This window comes from Protopterus annectens, chromosome 5.part0 (assembly GCF_019279795.1).
Source record: "Protopterus annectens isolate FY-2018-M chromosome 5.part0, PAN1.0, whole genome shotgun sequence".
Classification (NCBI taxonomy): Eukaryota; Metazoa; Chordata; order Ceratodontiformes; family Protopteridae; genus Protopterus; species Protopterus annectens.
The window spans coordinates 1,759,116,443-1,759,137,239 of NC_056735.1; the positions used below are offsets into that span (position 1 = coordinate 1,759,116,443).

The following is a 20,797-nucleotide window of genomic DNA, read 5'->3' on the forward strand; positions in this document are numbered from 1 at the left end:
ATGTATACAGATGCCCCAGATTCAGGTTGGGGAGCAACTCTGGCTTCCTACAGGATTCAAGAAAAGTGTCATCCCTCTCTACAGGCCAAGCACATCAATGTCAGGGAAATTACAGCAGTCTTCTTAGCTCTAAAAACCTTCATTCCCCTTCTAGTTCCAGGTGTACTCCTGATAGTGACCGACAACACCATGGTCATGTGGTACCTCAACAAACAAGGAGGAACAAAGGCCTATTAGCTATGCAGACTAACCTTGCTGATATGGAACCTAGCCTATCGCCACAACCTAGTCCTGCAGGCGGCCTACATCCCCTCACAGGACAACCACCAAGCAGATCTCTTGAGCAGGACTTCCTCATCGCAGCACCAATGGATGCTGAACAGGGAGGTCTTCCTAGACATAGTCCAGCAGTGGGGTGCTCCACAAGTAGAACTGTTTGCCTCCCTCCAGAACAGGCAACTGCAGACCTTTTGCTCAAAAACCTACTCCCCTCTAGCATGAAAAGGGACACTTTCATCATCTCTTAGGAGGGAAAGTTCCTTTATGCCTTCTCCTTATTCCCACTGATTCAGAAAGTCCTCCTGAAGATACAGAAAGACAAACCAAAAATCTTGTTAGTGACACCCTACAGGCCAAGGCAGCACTGGTTCCCCCTACTTCCCAAACTAGCCAAGGGCAATCACTTCAAGTTACCCTACAAGGTGGACCTACTGACACAAGACAAAGGAACTCTCCTACACCCACACTTACAGATGTTATCCCTGACACTGTGATTGATTTGACTTTTGATCCCCTTCAGACACCACTACTCAGAGGACATAATTTCAATCCTAAGGGAGGCAAGGAAACCTACCACCAGAAAATCCTATCTGACTAAGTGGTAAAGATTTACAAAATAGTGTCTACACAAGGGAAGGGACCCTTGCTCTACTGAGGTTCCCTTGGTTCTGTCATATGTGTGTCAATTGATTAAAAGTGGACTCTCTTATTCTTTGGTAAAAGTACACCTTTCTGTTATATCAGCCTCCCTGCCCCTTGACCCCCCCCCCTTGCTAGCCAGGCTCGACGTAAAGCTCTTCCTTAAAGGGGTCTTACACATGAGACCACCAAAGAAACCCATCCCTCCGCCCTGGGACCTTAACTACATTTTAGAGAAACTAACCCAGCATCCCTTTGAACCGGCTGGGTCCTCTTCCCTACAGATGTGTACATGGAAGATGGTCCTTCTGGTGGCTATCACTTCAGCCAGAAGGGTGTCAGAGTTGCAGGCCTTAATGGCCGTTCCCCCCTACACCATCTTCCACAAAGACAGAGTTACCCTGAGAACCAATCCCTCCTTTATGCCCAAGATGGTCAATGACTTGTCTCTAAACCAATCTATCCACCTACCCACCTTCTTTCCCTCTCTCACTAACAAAGGGGAGAGGATTCTGCACTCCTTGGACATGCACAGGCAACTAAGGTTCTACCTGGACAAAATCAAAATCATTAAGAAAACTAACCAGCTCTTGTTTCCTTTCACCCCAGAGCCCTGGGCAAAGCAGTCTCCAAGCAAACCATCGTATGCTGGATCAGGAAAACTATTTGCCTCTGTTACATTCACCATGAAAAGGAAACTCCAGTGGAAGTAAAAGCCCATTCCACTAGAGCTGTGGCTGCTTCCAGGGCCTTCATGAAAGGTCTAGACACGGCACCCATTATGGAAGCAGCTACATGGGCCACTATCCACACTTTCACCAAACATTACAAACTTGACCAAGTTTCCAGAGCTTGGACAGGATTCACATGGTCAGTCCTGCAGGGATTTGTAGAATCCTCTTCTACTACCACCATCCTATCATCTGCATAAGCTGTGGTATGCTCGCACAACTAGAATACTGCAACATAGGAATAGAAGGGCATAGAATAGTTGTGTAAAATCTTACTATAACCAGAGATGTCCTTCTCTTCCATGTTGCAGTATTCCTTCCCACCCACCAGTTCCCCCTAGTCATTTCCTTTACCTGGCCTATGCATACTCCAATAGAACACCAGATCACACACCTGTAAACCACTGGCATTCCTCCTGCTGGGCCTTATTCTCTGTCTGCTGGCTTTCAGGTTCTGAGGATTGTGCATGCAGATGTCACATTTAAGACCCCTGGTTTATGGCCTTACGTGTGACGTCCAATGCACACTGCAACAGCCAAGCTGAAGCTTTTGTGTAGGAGCCAATGTACGAGTTGCCTGAGGGCAGGAAATCCCACAACTAGAATACTGCAATATGGAAGAGAAGGACATGTATGGTTATGATAAGGTTTTACACAACTATTCTTTTTTCACTGTAAATGCCATGACAGGTACGAATTCTGTAATGCCTTCCATCTTTGAAAAATGTTTCCCCTACATCTTCTTAAGTATTGAGTGGCTTAAGCTTCAACCAGATCAAGTAAAGGGAGAAAAGAGAAAAAAAAAATAGCCGAATCAAGGGTTAAAAAAAAATGGTTAAATTATCAACCCAAATTTTTGTCTGTTGCAGTACAGAGAAAATCCATTAGATTCCATGCCTGTTCTTACTTTCTTCTGAAATGCAGATTTGTCAGTAGCTGCCATGGGAGTAGGTATACCATCTTGATTGCTTGCATGCATGTTTTATCTGTTCAAACATTTTTCATGATTTAAAAAGATCCGTCATTTGAGAAAAAGACTACATGTAAAAAACTTGATATTATTGTGGTTCAGCTAACCGTATGACCTGTGTACTGTGCCTTGTTTTCATTACTTGCAAAAACATGCTGTATAAAGACTGCAGTGAGAGGAACATACCCGAGCAAAGTCTCAGCAGCTGGGCGTGCAGCTGCAAGACAGGGTAGACAACAGGGCACCCTGTGCCACCTGTAGCAAACAAGGTAGCTGTCAGCTGACTAATCAATTATGCACAGTAGACGTGGCATGTGACATGTGGGAGTATGTGGCAGTCCTTGCTGAGGTATAATCATACAGTTTATCACTTTGCAGATAAGTTATTACCTTGAGAATTCAGGCATCGGCACATCTTATTGCAGGGGATGCTGTGTAACATGTATGTACAGTATAGCCCTGTGGATTCACATAGTCTTGCTGTCAATTAATTGCTTTAACTGTAACACTCCTAATGCCCTCCTGAAGTGCATATTGTCTGATGGCTTGGTACCGAGTAACATGTGTCCAGTTCTGCACTGAGTGACATGTATATGAATCCCACTCAAACAATTTGACAGTCATTGATGTTGAGATATCATTAGACTTGCACATTTTCATTGTAGGTTATATATTGACAAGTTCATGGATTTAAATAAGGAGCTTGTAACTGCAATTACATTTTCTGTAGTAAAAGAAGAAGGCAGACATATCTTTCATATGTAAAATAACTGAACATTGGCAATAAGTAGTAATTACACAAACTTTATTGAAAGGCATAACTGGAATGGATATAATCCCAAATGTGTTTTATACTTTTTTTCAGAAATACTGTCTAAAATGTAGTTAGAAGTTTTAAGCTACATATAGTTTAAAATAGAACTGATGTTTCTAGGGTAAGGCTATCATGCATTTTATTTTCAACCAGCAGATTATGAGGATATTGGATAACTGGTGTACTTTTGTTTGGCTGAAGGTACACTACAACAATATTATGTACATATTTTTGAACATTATGAAAGAACTGCTTTCTCTCTCTCTCTCTCAGTTCCCTTCATGCCATTCAGCACATCAGGCGATGAGTACCCCATCCAGACACTTTGTTATTTCTGTAGTGTGTATGGTTTTACAGGATTGGGTTGCTAGTCTGGTGCTCAACCCTTCTTGACACACACTCACACCTAGGTCCAATTTACAGTGTCCAGTCCACCTACTGTATTTGAAATGTGAGAGGAAACCAGAGCACCCAGAGGAAACCCACATGAACACAGGGAGGACATGTAGACTCCTAACCGAAGGCGCACCAGCCGAGAATCAAACCAGAGAACCTCTTGCTGTGAGATGACAGCACTAACTGCTGCAGCACTGCTCCACCCATGAAAGAACTGCTACCTGGGTTAATTTCAGATACATGACTTCCTATGCTGGAATATTACCCAAAATACAAATTCATCAAGAAAAAAATTTAATGCCTTCAGAACTACTGTGTCAAGGGGTATGTTTCATTCTGGATAATGAAGAAAACTTTCAGCCTAAGTTGTTATAGCTGCTTTTGTGATGACACAATTCCCAAAACAGTTGTGCTCATATATTATCTGGTGTAAATGATTTAGCTGCTCTACATCCTCTGATGACTTGTTGGATTTTTGGGCTGGTCATGAATGTCTGAAGTTGTTTGGAGAAAGCATGGCTTGCTGTACTGGCTGCTGCCTTTTGTGCTGTGTTTTTATGTTAGTGAAACCATGAGGTAGCAAATGTATTGTGTAAATTAAATGTAGAATACATTTCTGCCACCTGTGTCAAAGTTGAAAATGTACTTGCGATATGTAATTCATGCCAAAGCATTAGAAACATGGCTGGATTAGTTAAAATTTTCATATGGACCTGTATTTTTGTTTTCTGAGTTTAGAAAACTAAGAAGTTAACATTTTTAGATTATTAGAAATGTCAGTTAAAGAATATGGGACTGTAAATGCAGAAGTTAAGATTTTGGAGGTGGTGTTTCAGAAGGAAAAAGAACTGAGATCTAAGAAATTTGTTTTGGAGATAAGGGTAAGGAGTCATGTTATGAAAGATCATGTGTGCTGTTACTCAGTGTATTATAACAACTGTTTATAATTTACAACTGTACTGTCTCATATTATTCACAAGCATGGAGTAATTATTTCAATCTGAAATGGAAGCTTTCATTTTCAATATATTTGACTATATTGCAGAAGTGCAGCTTGAATGTGCTTCCAAGAGATCTAATGTTGTAGAGATGGGCTGATGGGCTGATATGGATATGGTGAATACTTTATTTTCTTTAATCTTTCTTAGATTTCAAGTAGACAGGTCTCTTAATGAACATGAAGTATGTTTTCTCAAGTTGCTCTGGAGTGTATGTATGTTAGTTGTGAATTCAACAAGACTGAGGTTGGAAAAAGGAGGAGTGAAATTTGTTTCCACTCTGGGTAGCCCTTCATTCTAAGTAAGTGCTTGCTGCTATTCAGAAGCTAAGATGTATGGATATGATTTTCTGCAAAAGTTGAAAGAGAGTAGATAAGACCATACAAATACACGTCTTGGTAAGCTGGCAGTAGAGACATAGCAATCGAATAGCAATGCAATGTTTACAGAATTTCTAAATATTTACATAGCTTTCTGTGATCATAGGCATTAAGTGTTTGGTTGTATTTTACACAAAATGCAGATGTGTGTTGAAAACTATGGAACATTTATTGCGTTGTACTGCTTCAGTATATATTTTTATTGTTTCTATATGCATTTTATTCAGAGAACAGTACAACATTGCCTTAAATCTATGGGATAATTTTAGTCTCAGTCTTAATACAGTAATCATAGTGTTATTATGTAATTGTATTTAGTAGATGTAAAGGATGGAGTCATATGGCAGACAGTAATAGTTTGTTTTGTATCAAGTCCCAATAATGAATTAGTATATTTTGTAGACTGTTAAAATGAAGGCATGCTACTTAGAAGCTTGTGCTTTTGGTAAGAGATAGCAAAGATTGTAGGAAACATAAGATCACTGATTTATGGTATTAATTTAATTGTTTTACATACAAAACAGCTTATCTGTTTTGCACATTACTTGCTTTAATCATGGGGGTTAATGGTGTTATTTTTCATTTTAAATAAACAACCTATTTTTTCTTCAACAAATACCATGGGACCTTTAATATCTGCTGAAATTCCTTCAGGTAAACAGAACCTCAGTTTAATGTCCTATTTGATTAATGAAACCTCAGAAGCAAAGCACCCTAGCTTGTAATGTCACAGTGTCACAGGTACAATACAAATTTGCTTGCCTGTCTTGGGGATAAAACCCACAGCTCTTAAGTCTAGTAGCATGAAAGAGAATTGTGCTACTTAGCAACACACACACCATTGTTCTCTATTTCCCTGTGATTGTTTTATTTGTCACTTAGCTATCCAAGCCCAATTCTTTCTTACATTACATACTATAGGTACAATATTACTTTTTAATATGCTTAGTTTTCTGAGTTTTATATTTGACAGTTTGCTTTTCGTTATTGTGTGATCCATGTTGTAGTGGTCCCATGATCAAAAATAGATTCACTGATACAAACAAATTGATTTTAGACAATAGAAATCCACCTCTGCAAACCACTAAGACACACAGAACACAATGTTTTTTGCAGCCTTCATGTGGGTAATCTTTATCACCCATATCCCCTTTACTAAATTATACTAACTCCATGGTTGAACAGCCATGGGGAAATGAGAAATAAAGGATGAACAAAACAGATGCCCAAATTTCAATTGCTTAGTTTATTTGTTGTAATAGCAAGCAGATTATGGAAAGGAAACAACAGGAAATGTGATCAGGTACTAATTGCCTGACACACCATACGGGGAATGCTCTTTTTGCCCTAATAGCTGGGGAGATTAGCCTTAAAAAACAGTTCTGTTATGTCTGGCATATTTCAACACTGTGAACCTTAAGTCTTTCTTGGTAATCACTTTCATCATTATCAACTCCCTTTTATCCATTTTATGCGGAGAGTTGGGTTGTTGCATCAAATATCACCATCTCTCTCTCTCTTGAGTCTACTCCACTCTTATACCTTTTTCGATCATCAAGCCTGACAGGTTTTGTTTCACACAATCCATCCATCTTTTTGTTGGATGCCTTCTTCCTTTGTTTCCCAAATCTTCTTCACTATATCATCTTCTGCTTTCTTGTACATGTGCCTGAACCATTGTAATCTGCTCTGTTTGAAATTCTCTGCAACTGGAGCTATGTAAGCTTTTTCCTCTGAAGTCCTTATTTCTTCATCTGTCCTTCGGTGTGCATCCTACGATCCATCTCAGGCACTTTATCTCCATCATCTCTGGCTTCCTCACCTGCTCTACCTTCACCACACGGGTTTCTGTATTGGTAACTGCACTGTTTTTGTACACCTTAGTTTACTTCTTCACAGCTTTTTGGTGAATACTATGCTAACTGGCCTGAAGCACCATTTTAAACCTAGCCAATAACCCAAGGTCAGAATAAAAACTCTTGTTCCTTCTGTCTGTGAGGTGAAGACCTTAACCATTATGCCAAATTCACCCATTCTTTGACTGCAGCCCGTCTGATTCTAGCTTTGAACTTCTCATACAAGCTTCCTTTTTCCTCAGTCAACCCTCCCATATAGTTGAAGCCGTTAATGTCTTCTACTATTTTCCTTCCATCTCAGTTTTCAGCTTCTTCTGTTTTCCACCATTTGCTGCAATGACTGCTATCTTATTCATACTGAATTTCATTAAGCCTTTCATAATAATGTCAAAGTTTTATGGCAAATTTTTAGTTAGTTACATGTTTTAATAGTGACCTTTTAAAGACGTGTTTTGCCCTCCTTCTGCTTAACTGATGAAAAAAAGTTTTGTCTTTAGATTTTGATGAATCTTCTGAAGAAGTATAACCAACTGCAAGGTACTACAGCCCCAAAAATAAGTTTCATTTAATTAGAGGTGGGTTTGTCCCAATGTATGGGAAATCAGGGGAGTCCTCCCCTTACACACAAATGCACACACACACACACACACACACACACACACACACACACACACACACACACACACACACACACATGCACACTCCCTGATGTTATTTCTGTGCCTGAACAGTTTGATGAGAGCAGTTCAGTCAGTTGTAGTTTCACTGAACTCTGTATCAGCAATGTGTAAGAGAACCATACTCTAAGCTGAAGTAACTTTCTGCTATACCCGAGCATCCAGTTTATCAACAGCACCATTATGTAATCAGTGTATTACTTTGTGATGAAGCACTAAGGTTTTCAGTCCCTCCCACTGTCACTTGAATTTATTTTAAAGAAGTGCTCATTAAAATTAGTTCTTTTATTTGTCCACTATAGTATTTGACCATGCAGAAGATTTAGATTGTCAAAGAGAAATTTCAGTTTAAAAATTCAGAGATAACAGTTTTATGAAAGGTCCACAGTTCAGTGCAATGTGATTTCCTTCTGTCCCAAAGATACCGACCTTTTTTACTTCCTTCATCCTTCAAACTCTGCTGCAGGGACCTCATGACCAGAAGCACTCCTTGTTGAAGAGAGAGACATGTTAATTCTCTAGCTGAACCCTAACATGTAGATTTTAAAGGTGGCAGAAGTGAATCACACTTTGTATCAAGAACTACAGTTTGCATGGTGATACCCATGCATTTGTCACCTTCTCTGCATGTTGCATGTTTAAATATCATCAAATTTCTTTCAGCACACACCTGCAGTTTTTGGATATGGAGTGACCACTAGGATAGATCTGTCAGGATATAACTTTCTGATTCTGGTCAGCAGACATGAACTTAAGCATAGTGATCTATATGTCCAAAAGTTTACTCTAATAAAACAGTTTTAAACTGTTTTACTCCTGTAACAAGCTGTTTTGGGATTAACATTGGATTTCTGCAAGTCTGTCCAGTGTAAAAAACACAAACTCAAAAAAAAAAAAAACACTTGCTGATACCACACAATACACAAGCACACACACACACACACACACACACACACACACACACACACACACACACACACACACACACACACACGTGTGTGTGTGTGTATATATATATATATATTTTTTTTTTTCTTTGAGCTCTTTTGTCTCGTTTGCATCTAGACATCTTCAGAATAAACAGCTCTTCCTCTTGCCATACTCTTCAATAAGTACAGAATAGCCGTCACATGACTCTTACATCATAACTAACACAAACAAGATATTCTTAAAGAAATATCGTATACTGAAGTATAATATTATAAAATAGAATATTCTTGGCCAAATATTGTACTACATAATTATTGACTACTCTTTGTAAAAACAAACATATAAAATAACATGTAAAATTATTTGCTTAATTCTTTATCCTTTTAAAGGTATTTTAAATTGATAAATTCATTTATACCACTAATTAACTAAAATTATTTTGTGTGGTGTTAGCGAGTGTTTTTTTTTTTTGTTTCTACAAGCCTGCCTCATGTATAAAAAGTCAGTCAAGCTTGTTGCCTCCCACTTAATTACAAATTACTAAATATTATATTACAGTAATTTTTCACATAAACATACTTTGTCTGATGCAACTGATTGTATGTTCTGATTTGGCACTTCCATTTAGGAATTGTACAGTTTATCAGGTACAAAGTATTCTTTGTAATGACATGGCAGTGGGTTTTTTTCACATAATTTTTATTGATTTTTCATAAATACAGATGCAACAAAACTGTTAAACAATGGAAACAAATCTAACTATTTACAATGTCCATAATAGATGTGACTTTTTCAATACATTCACATTTTATCTAACATTTAAGCTTTAACCAAGCTAGTTCTTTATGTGTCATTCTTGTAGTTCTTGAAGTTATAGTCATCAGTTCTCTATTACATACTATTTTGGCCAATGATATAAATTCCACAAAAGATATATATTTTTTTTACTTTTCCATTCTGAGGTAATGTTTTTTTCTTGCTATTGCAAGGAGGGACCAGAGGAGGTGCACTTGTATACCTGAAACATATACTGGGATCGGAGCATTATATAATAACAGCGAGTCAGTGACTTCACATTTATCAAAAAACAAGTAATCTCCGTGGTATCCCCAAAGTCTCAAAACAACCCATTAAAGTATAGTGGGTCTAAAAACAACAACAACAACAACAAAACAGTGTAAGAAACTTCTCTGTGTGGAAGATTTTCAGTCCATATATTTCTAGTTAATCACTGTATATTAATCAGATCAGACAATAGTAGTAGAAGTAGCGAACGTAAACTCGCCAAGTCAAAAAGTAATAATAGAAAATATATAATTCTACAGCATTACTAAGTATTCGAAAGTAATCCAAGCAAGGCAGGCAGTCTGTTTCCAAGGTCTGTGTACTTAATAAAGGATTTTCAATTGGAAACAGACTGCCTGCCTTGCTTGGATTACTTTTGAATACTTAGTAATGCTGTAGAATTATATATTTTCTATTATTACTTTTTGACTTGACGAGTTTACGTTCGCTACTTCTACTACTATTGTCTGATCTGATTAATATACAGTGATTAACTAGAAATATATGGACTGAAAATCTTCCATACAGAGAAGTTTCTTACACGGTTTTGACTTCACATTTATCTGACCACAACACTTTATTAAAGGATTTAAATTCCAACCAAAAGGGAAATACAGTTTTATATTTTATAAACATATGCACCCAGTCTGCACATACCATTTCTTCACATCTCCAACATGCTGATGTCTCATTACCTGATATTAATGCCAATTTTTGGGGAGTGAAAATACTTTTATGAATAAATTTCCATGTGTAAATTTTACAAAAGGAAGATGATGTAGTACTACTAACTGATTTAAGTATTATCGATTGCTCTTTTTCTGAAAATCTAGATTTATTAACTTTTTCTGCATAGTTCCATAGAGATTCATCTGGAGCTGGTAAATCCATTTGCAGTGTCCTATATAACCTTGACACTGATAGCCCATCATCAATGCATAGTGCATTGGTTTCACAAAAAAGTGTTAGAATTTTGGGTCTAGGTGTGAATTTCACTATTTGATTTATTTTAAATTCATTGACTATATAATCTCTGACAGTGTGTACGTTTAGCCAGTTGTTTTGTTATATCTTGCTATAAGAGAGGTGGCCTCCTGTATATAACTGAGATCAAGAAAATGGTACCAGAAAACTAGTCCATTTCCTTTAATTTCTTCTGTTTTTTTTCTTGTTATAAGAGTCCAAGCATTTATTTGTTAATGCTATAGGAAACATTATAAATAAAAGGTTTCTCATCTTATAATCTTTGAACATTAGCCGTTTGAAGTTCTTCACTGTGTAGTTAACAAACGGAGAGAACTTTTCTTTTTTACTTGCATTAAAGCAAATGTTTTTTATGACTAAGTAAACTTTTTCTACTTCAGAAAACATATCATTGTTTATTGTTTCCTCAATATTGTCTAGTAATATTGCTTTGTGTAGTTTTTTTCCAGTTAGAAGTATATTTATAATTTAACCATTGACTTATAATGTTAAAGATAATTCATTCAGTATACAGTTCTAGATACGGAAATGCTATTCCACCCTCTTCCCAACTTCTGTAATGCCATGCATTACTAATCCTTGGCTTTTTTGAAAACCATAGAAATTTAACTAATAGAGAGTTAAGCTGTTTCATTAGTTTTTTGGAAGGAGAAGCTAATATGGTTTGAAAGACTTACAGGATTTTAGGTAGTATGATCATGTGGTGGTGTTGCGGTAGCATTGTCGCCTCAGAGTTAGATGTTGCCCGTTCGATTCTCAGTTAGAGCGTCTTCTGTGTAGCGATATGCGTGAATTGGCGTTCCTTCATTGAAGGTTGTGCATTAGGCCCGGCAAACCAGTACGTAAAAAAAATCAACTGCCAATCATTAGCGGACCAGAGTTCCGCTGTGGCGACCCCTAACCGGGAAAAGTCGAAAGACACAAACAAACAATCATTTTAACTAATGATAGCCTTTCCTCCATGGTAAATAACATTTTATTCCATTTGTTTAAGTGATCCCTGATGGTGTTCATTAACATTATGAAATTTATTTGCATTTGCATAGTGTCTTTCCAACTTGCTTTAATGCTTATACCTAGATATTTAACCATATTATTTGCCCAGTTAAAATCGCTATATTTTTCCAGAATGGGGTTTATTTTTTTGTTCAGCAAAATAGTTTCAGTTGTATTATGATTAAAATTTAGGCCTGAAATCATTTCAAAGTTATGAAGAGATTCTATAAGGTGTTCAATTGAAGTATTTATGTCTCCAATTGTTAATAGGATATTGTCAGCAAAGAGCTGGATTTTGGAGTTATAATTTGTATTGATGTGAAAGCTGCTTATTTTGTCATTAGTTCTTATATAGTTAGCTAAGGGCTGTACTGATAAAACAAATAATAAGGGTGATAGAGGGCACCCTTGCTTGGTGCGCCTTTCAATATTTTAAGTGGTCCTAACAATAAAGCTCCAATTTTAATGTATGATATAGAAGTAGTGTATAATTTACTTAGCAATTTTAGAAAATTCGAGGAAAAGTTATAGATTTCTAATACTTTAAATAAATACGGCCAACTTAAAGAATCAAACGCTTTATCCAAGTCCGAGCTGATGATTGTTAGTTCCCTCTTTTTTTTTGTTTGCATAGTCTATTAATGTTAGTAGTCTAATTAAATTATCTTGGACTTCCCTGTGTGAAATAAACCCTGTTTGATCATCTTTTATTATTTTGGCAAAAAAATGGTTTACTCTATCTGCTAGAATTGATGTAAAAATCTTGTAATCCACATTCAGAAGGCAAATAGGATGGTAAGATGTTATAAGATTAGAGTCCTTGTCATGTTTCAAAATAGGTGAAATCATAGCATATTTCCATGAAGGAAAATGCTATCATTCTTTCTGAATTCTTCAAAAGCTTCTATTAGAATCTTCAGGGTGTCATCCGGAAGTATCTTATGTATTTCTCCTATTAGTCCATCAAGGCCTGGGGCCTTATTGTTTTTAATGTTTTGTATTGTTTCCTTAAGTTCCCTTAATGATATAGATTTAAGAAGTCTGAAGTTTTGCTCCTTTGTTAACCTCTTATCAATGTTGTCTTTCAGAAATTTGTCTCTCATATTATTATCAGTGTTATTTAGATTGGTGCTATTTACTGTTTCATGATGTGTTCTAAAGGCCTCAAATATTTCTTTTAAATCTGTTACGTGTTTAGGTTTCTTCATGGAGTTGTCTATATTTTCTTTAATATGATTAGCTTTTGTCAGGCTTCTAGATTTAAAAGCAAGTCTATGCATGTTCTTGGGATTAGTAGACTAGGTTTGTAGTTTTATTTTTTTCTAGATTTATTGCTACTTTATGATTCAAAATTTCTGTGTATGTCCTATTCAGCTGTTCTATTTCAGAAATTTGTGCGACATCTTTTTTGTCCAAGTTCTTTTTTAACATATCGATTTTTGACTGTATATGTATTAACTCCTGATCTCATTCCTTCTTTTTGTTTAAGTACCAACTTTTAGTTTTCCCATATAGGTATGATTTAAATGTATCCCAAAGTATAATTCTAGAGGTCTCATTATTATCATTAAAGTCTAAGAAGGTTTTTATTTCTTTTAACAGCCATTCTCTTGTTTGTCTTTTCAGCTTTTCCTGGTTAGGGATTGCCACAGCGGAACTCCGGTCCGCTAATGATTGGCAGTAGATTTTTTTTTTTTATGGTGTCGAGTTGCCAGCCTGATGCTTAACCTTCAGTGAAGGCACGCCCCTTTCACGCATGTGTTTCGAAGGTCACTCATCCGCGGCGAGGACATGCAGAGTCCACACAGAAGGAACTCCAGCCGAGAATCGAACAGGAGAACCTCTTACTGTGAGGCAACAACACTACTGCTGCACCACCGCGGCTAACAGCCATTCTCTATAATCCTTTAATTTGGTAATATATGCAGGTAATCTTTGCCAGTAAATCAAGTCCCTGGGTGTTATGTGCACTTAAAAAAATAGCATTGTGGTTGGACAATGGGCATGAGCTGATCCTAACTTCCTGTATCTTAGATATTAGATTATAAGTAACAAATATCTTGTCAGTAGTTGTTTGGGTGCCAAACCTACAAGAGTAATGTGTATATTGTAGGGATTTTGATTCTTTTATGGTATAAATACCCCTCAAGTTTGAAGCGGTAATAAAATTATGTATTTTTTTAGCTATTGCTGACATTTTAAAGTTACCATTCTTAGTAGTGTCATTCTTAGGAAGAATACAGTTAAAGTCTCCTGCACATGTAATGTCTCCTTTAGCTTTAAGTGAGATTAGTTCTAAGTACTTGTTTGCTATTTCTGCTCTGATACCAGGTATCCAGTATACATTAACTAAGGTGATGTATTTTCTAGTTATTTCCAAAGTTACCATACTTAACGTACCATTTTTGTCCAAATATGAATCAATAATCTTAGGTACCAGTAAGGATTTTTTCCACAAAGTCATAGTGCCCCTCCTCTTGGTCTGGTAATGAGAAGCAACACGTGTTGAATAACCATTAAAAACAATCTAGTCACATCCTTTTCTATTAAGTGAGTTTCCTGTATGAAAGCAATGTCCACTGTTTGTTTTAAGGTATTCACATAAACCTAGCGAAACACATTTATATATAGACACATTTGAAGAAACATTCTTGTATTATGTGTTCTATTATGGACAAAAGTTTAACTTTAAACATATCTAGTATATAATCAGAACTGTATACAATACCAAGCATGGAATCTGGAATTCCCGGTTCAATGAACAAGTCATTAAAGCCACCTTTTATCACCCTACAATCGATAGCGGTTGTTAGTTTAATGCTTCTATGTTTTACAAATAGTACAATATGTTTTAAGATGTGATGACTCTCCTGACCCATGTAAGATTTCTAAACAACCCTTTTAGGGTGTCATTAAACTGTAAGTTAACTATCTTAATCAACAACTGTAAACATAAAATAAAGTGTCCAGTAGCAATGTCACAAACCATTCTATTTCAAGTGATAAATACCTCGAGACTGCTAAATAGTAAAACATCTGTTAGTAAAATAATGGAATAAACACAAAGATTTACACTTGCATTATAAGGGTTTTAACTAACTTAATGTCATCTTTACATCAAACCCTTTATATTTTGTAATTGATAATAAGGCTTTAGAATAGAATGTAAAAAAGGATATAACCTAACTCTAATTTTACTAATATTTTACACACATTTCAGAAGTAAACAACGAGAATGATATGCTAACAAGGATTTCTTAAGTGAACTTTTTACTGATAACATTATATAAGAGTTATGCAATGACGGATTTAGGCTTTGGCGCAGGGGCACGCGCTTCCCCCTTTTGGTTAACTCACACAACATGAAGGCAGAAAAAAAATAAAAAGCTTTTAAAAAATAAAATCTCTCCACTCGCGAGTGCAGAACGTGTTTACATCCACAGTGCCAGTGTATTCTCCTTTAAGGAGGACCCGGCTTCACACACGCATGTGCCAACGCGGATGCAAACACATTCTGCACTCGCTCACGTAATTTTAACTAGAAGCTCTGCGAGTGAGAGTTGCATATTCCATGACTGTAAGTAAACATTTTGTATGACGCTGCACACAATTTGGTTACTTTATATATGTGAATATTTTTAGATTTGATTTCCCGTAACACAGTTTGGTAATTTTCACATTATCTATCAGCCTTAACTTTAACTCCATTTCTTGCTGTGATCCTGCTGTATTAATGGGGCTGTAGCTAAAATAGGTCCAGTCTGTGAGTATGGATAGCAGATTTAATTAAATAAATAAATTGAAAGAATGTGGCTAAGCATTTCATTTACTACCATGTATATTTCTTAGGCTTGCTTTTCTTATTGGCCTGCATATTTATTTGGCTGCGCGTGGAAGAAGTTAGCCATTATAACAATGACTTCATGTCTTGTCACCTGTGTTTCAGTGAGTGGCTAGAAAACAAATATGAATTTTACCAAGCAGGAGGTTGAGCTGATTGTTAGCATAGACTAAACAGATGTCACCCTTCGTATGGGTCAAGATGGCAATCAAGAGCTGAGGCAGTACAAGTGGGTTGAGGTGGTCATGGATGTAAATATCATTGGTGGGCATGGAAGATGGAGTACAGCCATTCTAGAATTAATGTCATTAAGCACAACGCTAAGGAGGAGGTCCAGGATCTTGGTCTGCTGTGGGATAGTGGAAGGTCCTCACAGCAATGAATAGAATTAATAGATAATGTCTGTTTGTTACTCTTAGTAAAACATGAAGACTCCATTTTTGGAATCACTGGGGCATGGATGTGGGTGCACCATGGAGGGAATGTTACTGCTTACTTAGGTATGTTTATAATGGAGTATTGCTTAAAGTACATTAACTACATATACAGACTACTGCACAATGATCAGCTGATGCTGATGATGGTTATTTCAGTATAGCTGGTGATGGAGGTAGTAGATTATCATCCTGTGGGCCCTGCAGTCATGTAGGATCATCTTGTGGAGGTGGGATGCAAGTCTTCTGCGCACAAGATTGTACAGTATATATGTACTCTAAATGCCTGACAGGGGTTGTGGATGTATGCTGTAGTGTTCCAGACTGCACCCCCCCTTTTGCAAAATCCTGGATCCGCCACTGTTATGAGAAACAATGAAGAGATACCTCTAAAATTATGAATGTTGTCCTATCCTGTTATTGACTCATGTATTGAACATTATATTTTCCCCTGTTATAACGTCATACTATTTATTGTAAAAATAAATATATATATATATATATATATATATATATATATATATATATATATATACATACATATATATATATATATATATATATATATATAAACACACACACACACACACACACACACACACACACACACACACATATATATATATAAATGTTCTAGCCCATCTATGTGACTGCATGAATCTTCCAGAGGATGCATATATGTAAGATCAGTAATATATGTTATCATGTTTGCACATAACCTTTAAGTTGACATTAGGTTTAAATAAGATATCCCATACACATATTGCTAAGCCTATAAATACTATTCATGTCTTTTCTTTTTCCCATATAGCTTATCATAGTGCAAGCTTATATGCCAAAAGTATCACAATACCTCATTTTGCAATTAACAGACATTTAACAGACAGAATCAGCTTACCCTAACACTGCTCAGCATTAGGAGCATTAAAAATAACTTCTTACATTTATCCAGTTAATAAAACGTGATTATCATGTAAAAAAAAAAAAACATCACTGAATAGCTTGAATGAAAATGTTTCCAGTACCTTTTTTGAACAGTTTCAAATAGGATTAAATCCCTGAAGTATAGGAAAGCTGAGACAGTTCGTATTGGAGTCCGGCAACCAAAATCTGATATCCCTTTCATCGCATAGCGTCGAACAGTGATGACGAAAGTTCAAAGGTCGCACATTTCCTTCTTTCACATAGTAAATCAACAGGGAATTTGCTGTGAGTGAAAAAAATGGCTGTACTGCACTCAAGACACTAGGTAGGTGAAGCTTTAAGCATTCTAGCGGTAGAAATCATCTCGAGGACAGAATTAGCAAGATTTACATCTGTTTATGAAAAAAAAGGAAACTAAACATGCACAACCATCAAGTTGATGGTAAAAAGGAAACTATTATACCAGAAACTTGTATAACATCAAAACTGACAATGCCCACCATGTTAATGAATACAGTAAAAAAGACACTAAGATTTAAAACATATATACTCAATTGTGAGCTCAAAATATCAGTTTCTACACATTTCTACTCTCATTTTCAGCATAGTAGAATAAGAGAGTAAACTTGACAAGTGTATTGTCACTGCCCCCCAAACCCCATGTAGCTCCCAATGCACACCATCAAGTCAAAAGCACATATTATTACTTTCACCTTCCATCAGCAGTTTTGCTAAAAAGATATAGTGCCTCTAAGATGTTACTAACTTTATATTATATATATATATATATATATATTTTTTTTTTTTAATCTGTATAAAGGCACACATGAAATATATGAAAAATTAACAGTATACCAGCAGCAGTTGGTGCTTATATAAAACTGCTAATCAAGTAATCAGCAACAAGGTTATGACTGAACTGTCTGTTTGTGTATAGATCTATTTAGTGAATATCAGTAAAAAAACACACACACACACACACACACACACACACACATATATATATATATATATATATATATATATATATATATATAATAGAAGAAACTTTTTAACTTTACCTTAGGATTTCTTCATTTGACTTTAAAGCATTTGGATAAATTCTGTCAGATGAATAATATTACAAGTGACAATTAATACATTTATTTCCCTTTTAGTTTTTTCTTTGTATATCTATCCTTTGTAAATAAGATTACCATTGATTGCTTGTCTTTTCAGACTAGGTAATGAAATGTCCATATCTTCTATTTTATCCAACAGTTTATTCTTTCTGACAAACTCTGTTGCTTCTTTATTTATTTATTTATTTATTTTATTTATTTTCCGTTTGATTACCGGGGAAGTCCACTGGGCCAACATGACCCGTTTTCAGTGGAGGCCCGGGGAGAAAAGCTCAAAGATTGCATTATACAAATTCAGTTACAATAAATGCAGGAGTATACAAGATAACATTGTTTACAGCAGTTACAATTCATCATTTCCAACAAGCATAGTTAAAATTCATTGAGAGAGAAGTAATGGATTTTACAGTTTTGTTAGAGCAAGGACACTTAAGTGTTGGGTGTGAAAGACAGTTGCAAATAGTGAAGAATTTTGGATATGCTTGCTTTACATACACAAATTTGAAGTAGGGAACTATTCACAATATTTACATTATTTACAAATTTGAGTCGTGTCAGCATAGCTCTAGGAATTGTAAAGTGGGTTGAGTGAGAGAGAAGTTAAAGGAGTTACAGAGAGTTTGTATAAGCTCATAGGTATATGACTGTGGGAGATTGCGGAGAGATTAAGTACCAGAGGAAGGGACCTCTAGGATATAGACTTAGCAAGGATTAAGTAGGATAGAGGCAGGTGCATTTCCATTTGGTGGACAAGTATTTGAAGAGTTGGCTTTTGAAGTTTATAGAGTTAGGTGTAGTTCTTAGAACGGAAGGAAGGGAATTCCATTTTTTGCCTAGAGCATAGGAGAGTAGCAGTTGGCTGGCAGGATGGTTAGGTTTGTGGATAGTGATTAGTTTCTGGTGCTCAGATCTGAGGGTTCTGTTAGGAATATAGGGGGGAAGGATATTAGTCAGAGCAGGGAATTTTGTAGGTTGAAATACAAGTCTATGTGCCATGTAGAGTTGCAGGTAGTCGAGGTGGTTTGGAAGTTCAAGCCGGTTCAAGGATTGGTAAGGCAGTGGTGGATGAAATTTTTGGAATTAGTAGCAAATTTAGAGATTTTGTTGTAGCAATGTTCTAGTTTGGAGGTAGTAGAAGAGGACAGGTTAGTTAGGAGAGGAGCACCGTATAGTAAGGAAGGAAGGAGATAAGTAGAGGCCAGAGTATGCCTAGTGGAATTGGAGAGAAAGCAATTATTCCTATACAACATACCTAGCTTTTGGTGTTTTTTTTTAATGTTTTGTTGCATATGGATATCGAACTTGAGGTGTTCGTCAACAGTTATGCCTAGGAGTTTTGCGGAAGGGACCACTTCTGTAGGTGAGTTGGTTTGGCTAAGGACTTTGAATTCATTTTTATTGTCAGAATAGGTGGGGAATAGTAAAATTTTAGATTTATTTGCATTGAGGGAGAGGTGGTTTTGGCACATCCAGTTTTCTGTTGTGGAGAATGCAGTTTGGGTTTTTGTCAGCAATTCGGAGATGTTAGTGGTGGAGCAGACTAAGGTTGAATTGTCTGCATATTGAATGATTTTGGCATCAGGAATGGCTGTGTGAAAGTTATTGATGAAGATGTTAAAAAGTATAGGCCCAGGGATGGATCCCTGTGGTACGCCAGCTGGCATAGGTAAGAAGGAAGAGATGGAGGTCTTCCATTTAACAGCTTGAGATCTGTCTGATAGATAACTGGAGAACCAGGATAAAGTTTTTGGAGAGAGGTGAAGGTTTGAGAGATGACAGAGTAAGTCATTATGGGAGATAGTGTCAAATGCCTTAGACAGATCTAGTAAAACAGTAGAAACTAGATGTCCTGAATCTCGGGTTGATTGACACTTTCAAGGAAAGAGAGAAGAGCAGTTATAGTGCTGTGGTCTGGGAGGAAACCATGCTGTGTGTGTGTGAGCAGATTGTTTTGGGTCAGAAATGGCATAAGTTTGCTGTGGATGCACTTTTTGAGTATTTTGGAGATTGGAGAGAGCAAAGCAATAGGGCGAAAGTTAGAGACACTGGTATTTTTGCCTCCTTTGTGGAGAAGAAGGATATAGGCTGAGAGCCAGAGTTTGGGGATGGAAGATTCATTTATGGATCTGTTTGCAATGAATAAATAAATAGCTTCTTTGAGATTATTGAATATTTTTTGTCCATCTGAGAGAGTAATCTTAATTCTTGTGGGGAACAAGATCTGAGCTTTTATATCAGCTTTTTTTCAAGCTTTTGATGAGAGGGACACATTCTTTTATTTTTGTTATTGTAGTGGAAGTGTAGTCATTATCAAACCTTATATTTTTCCCATCAAGTTGTATTGCATTTCCTGACCAAGCTGTTCTTAATACTAAGTCCTTGTCCTGTGTAGATAAAAATGTAACTATGATAGATCTCACTGCATTAGGGTTTTTAGAGAAAGATGTGTTGGATAGAGACCTGTCAGCTCTTTCAATCCCAAATGAGAAAGCCTCAGGAAGATTCAGTATTTTAGGCAACCAATCATTTAAGAATTGGACCATATTACTTCCTTCCATCTTTTCGGGTACCCCATATATTCTGACATTGTTCCTTCTTGATCTGGACTCCAGGTCTTCGACTTTCTCAAGGAAATGATTATTCTGTTTTAGGAGGAAGTCAATCTGGGTGTCATTTTCCATCTGTCCCCTATCAATGTCATTTACAGTTTCCTCTATGGCTGCTGTTTGTTCCTGAATGCTTGGTAATAATTTCCTTATTTC

The 20,797-nt window shown here is 36.5% G+C and overlaps 1 protein-coding gene across 1 annotated transcript in view; it reads left to right on the forward strand.

Moving 5' to 3' along the window:
* RUNX1 (RUNX family transcription factor 1) overlaps positions 1-20,797 on the forward strand; it is a 254,787-nt gene that overhangs the window by 204,130 nt on the left and 29,860 nt on the right. The window lies entirely within an intron of this gene.